This window comes from Nelumbo nucifera, chromosome 2, assembly GCF_055504915.1.
Source record: "Nelumbo nucifera cultivar China Antique chromosome 2, China Antique-T2T, whole genome shotgun sequence".
Taxonomy (NCBI): domain Eukaryota; kingdom Viridiplantae; phylum Streptophyta; class Magnoliopsida; order Proteales; family Nelumbonaceae; genus Nelumbo; species Nelumbo nucifera.
In genome coordinates, this window is record NC_142650.1 from 50,969,244 (window position 1) to 50,973,549 (window position 4,306).

Here is a 4,306-nt window from a genome sequence, read left to right on the forward strand (position 1 = left end):
CGGACAAGAAGGGACATATGTCAAAAAAAACGACACGAAATTAATATCTGCGAATTTTTGGAAAGGGAAAAAGAACTTTAATTCCATACAAAAGAAATTCAATTTGTAGAGCGTGGAGAACATTCTCCTTCTGATCGGAATCTATATGACGGTACATCCCACCCTCGTATATCCTGGTCTCCATTTCACACCAATCCATTGGTTTACGAGCAGCCACTTAAATTCCTTTCTTAACCATCCGTTACTTAAATTCGAGCGCGCAAATCCCTCTGGTTTAGGAACCTGCCAAAAAGAATCCCTCTTCCTACGTAGGAAAAGCTCACCAAATGGCAAAAACCACCCCCTGCCAAGTTGTCACGGGGGTAGTTCTACAGCGGAAGAAACCCGTGCGGCGTTCTGGCCAAGGCAGGCCAGGACAAGCCTTTCTGTGCTTAGAGGCTAGGAGTTGCCCGATGGGATGGCTCCACCAACGTCAGTAGCACTGGATCATGACCTCAAGTCCAATGGCCGGGGCACTCTCCTGGCTCAGACCGGTCCATGGGAGGCGCCGCTTACGTGCTAAAGGGGGACAACCATCATGGAAGGCGACCATGCGCCGATGAGGTGACTTGGCACCGTTGTGAAGGGTCTCCTGTATGCCGATGATGACAGGCACCTGTGTGCCATGATGATAGGCAACCGCTTGGGCCGGAACACACCCGTGCGCTAAGGGCAACGGGATAGCTCAATCAGCTTGGGCAAGGGGCTGGCGAAGTGAAGGGACGTGCTTGAGCCAGGCCCGCATGCCAAGCCTCCCTTGAGTATCGGTAGCGCAGTGCCGGTCCAACACTGTCCCCATGAGCAAGTGCGCGCCCATGAGGAACCCTAGTAGCCATGCTAGCCGTTAACCAGGGCCGCCCCGCAAGGGGATGAAGGTCTAGTCGTGCCAAGGTTAGGCACCCAAGGAGGTCGACCACCCCTCCTCAAAGAGTACGTTAAGCTTCTGGTGGTCTGCCTGAAGATGACATCAGTTCTCCCAAAAATCTTACAGGCGAAAATGACGGGCATGTCCCTAACGTAAGCCTGCCAAGCGTAGGCAAGGCTAAGCATGTGCTGAACCGTAACAAAGTGCCAACCCAAGCGCCAAGCGCATTGTTTCAAAGGAGCGTCAATGAAAGCATGAAACCTCAAACCTTCCTCACCTACTCACCCATCACCAGTCCAACTCCAACACCTCAAATCCCTACTCTTTCAGCCTCTCGCTCTCTCCGTCTCTCCGCCTGTTCCCCGCAGATCTTCTCTCAGTCTCCGATGGACAAAAACACGTCTCTTCTGCTCTTCGCAGCGGCTATGCTATTATGCGCGGAGTTCCCCTTTTCCATGGCCACAAAGCGTTGCCCAGACTGTGGCACCACCCCCGTGCCGTACCCACTCAGCACCGAAACCGACTGCGGCGATCAATCGTACAAGATCCGGTGTGTATCCGGCACGCTTCTATTCGACGCCCTCAACGGATCTTCCTACACCATCACATCCATCTCCCCGGAGAACCAACGGTTAGTGATCAGCCCGGCTAGCTTCGCCGGCAATACTTGCGTGACTACCGATATCGTAAGCGAAGGCCTGCACCTCAATAGCAGCCTTCCTTTCAACATCACCAGCAGCAACACCATTATGTACCTCAACTGCACCGATATTTTGTTGCGATCACCGTTGGATTGTTCTTCCACTAGCCTCTGCCACACCTACATAAACAATACTGCTGAGGCAGCGCCATGTGAGAACGCTCCAATCTGCTGTAGTTTCAGGACCGGTGGATCCACCACCTCTTATATGATCAGGGTTCGGGATGCAGGGTGCAGGGCCTACCGGAGCTTTGTGAATTTAGATCCTTCCTTGCCCGTGAGTAGGTGGCCGCAACCGGGGTTGGAGATGGAGTGGGCGTTACCGAAAGAACCCATTTGCCGGTCGCAGGCAGATTGTGACGAGGGATCGAATTCCACATGTTCGTCGGACCCTGCTGATCCCCGGCTCAGCAGGTGCTTCTGCAGGGCCGGGCTCCAGTGGGACCCCATCAACGGATTCTGTGCTAATATTTGAGCATTCCGTGATTCCAACTTTTCCCTTTTCATAATCAGAGTATTGGATTATGTAGCATCATGAAAAGAGTAAACCTGTCTATCTAAAACATTAAATAAATTAGATAGTATTTATTAAATTTCGTATAGGTTACCACTTTGGGGGTAGTAACGTACACTAATCGGCCTTAACTTTTTTTTAAGTGCCACAATCAACTACTGAACTTGCAAAAATCTATTTACAAAATAAATCTGGCCATGGCAGAGCTCTTTGCAAATTGTAATCTATTCGATCTGCTTTGGTTTTGGCTAAAAAAAGGCACTGGAAGCGGATTAGTGTCTGATACTAAACTTGTCATAGAGTTTTTGAATACGGCTTCCCCTTCTCTATCCTGGGATGCCTCTGCTTGGACTGATGGTATGAAATCCATTTCCCAATGGTTTTCCTTTGTGAAGTTTAACCATGTTCGTAGGTCTTTGAATGAACTGCCCATGAATTAGCTGAGGTCTCAAAGTGATTAGATGTGGGTTTTGTTCATTGGGTCTGCCCATGAATTAAATCAGGTCTCAAAATATTTAGATGTGGATTTTGCTAGAGTGACTTTACCCTTACAAGCAAAATAAGCAAAAAGATGGGCCATTGGATTTAACTGTCTATCCACATGAATAAGCGAGAAGGATTGGAAACTAAGCAGCGGCTTGCGGATGTGAGCCCAGTGCATCTGTTCTACCCGTGAACTTGGTCTGGTGTGAATTGTGAAGAGATTAACCAGTTTTTGGCAATCAGAGTATATTGTTATATCAACTACATTCGCTGTTGAGGCTGCTTCTAGACCACTAGTTAAGGCACGAAGCTCCGCATCATAACTTTCTACGGCCCAACAACTTCTGCCGGTGTCTTGAAGAACGAAAGCTTGTCCTACAGCACCTGTGTTTGGGTTAATGCGTTGTGCTTGCATTTCTTATTTATTACTCCAATCATGCCGATAATAAATAAATAAGAGGAGAGTGGGCGGCCCTAACATCTTATTTCTTTTTGTTAGTGCTTAGCCTTAATTATATATATATATATATATATATATATATATATATATATATATATATTAAAAAAGTCTAGCTTCATTAGTCATGTAGGGCATGACAATTTATAAATGTGCAGTTTGGTAGTTTTATCACTCATTGTAATATTGGTTAATGGTGTTGGACTATAAGTGTTGATGGTACTTAGTCAATTAGTTGTTGCAGGTGAAAGTTGAGGCTTTTAAGTGCCACTGCCCTTAAAGTACAAGGTACCACCTATATGTAATTTTCTATGCAATTAGTGAAAGCCATATTAGTATAAGCGAATGTGCTAGGCAATTAGGCATGTATGCAAGTAAGTATATTAATCACATATGTTATATGGTATTTATATATAATTTTTATGACATGCACGGAATCTACGGCAAGTATTTAGTTTATATGGTATAGATTTAATTAGTTTTAAATTAGGATGATTATTTAAATAGGAATACAATTATTATATTTCAACATTACTTTTAAGGGGCATTTATTTTTTGAATTTTGAGAGTGGGAAAAGTTGGTTAAAGGGATTTTGGTTTTTATTGAACAAAAAATTTATGTTTTTTTTTTTTAAGATTTATGTGGGGAATAGAGAAATTTTTTTTTCCTGGGTAAATAACTTTCCCACCTGAGGGAAAGTTCCCAATATTTGGATGAGACAAAAATGCCTCTTTTAATAATGGATTTTTATGGATAAAATTGCTATTATCTTATTTATCTGACAAATAAAAGAATATAGATAAATACATTTTCCTAGAAAACACTTACCCAAATAATTAATTTACCAAAAAACAAACAGGCCTTAAAACATGTGGTTACCAAATACTGTAGCATACAAAAAATGGCAAATAACAATTTAACAACTTGAAATCATGAAAAAGAAAAGGATCCAATTTAGAGGCATGAGGTGCACAGGAAAGGATCCTTATATTTCTGCAAGGCACGTTTTAGCCAATATCCTTTTCCTCTCAGCAAAAACTGATTTTAACCAGTGTTTTTGAATTGTTGTTGATCCGGACCGTTAGATCATTTGGCCCATCAACTGTTCAAACAATTGGTTCTATTTCATCTTTAACCATTTATTTGAAAAAAAATTATTGACTTAATCAATAATCCATTGATCCAAGTGATCGAACCATTGAATCGTTTGACCCCAATAACAAAATTTGGCCTTTTTATTTATTTAT

The 4,306-nt window shown here is 43.2% G+C and overlaps 1 pseudogene; it reads left to right on the forward strand.

The window, feature by feature from the left end:
• Positions 1-992: 992 nt before the first annotated feature.
• On the forward strand, positions 993-2,197 carry LOC104601118 (wall-associated receptor kinase-like 20 pseudogene; annotated as a pseudogene).
• The last annotated feature ends 2,109 nt before the right edge of the window (positions 2,198-4,306 follow it).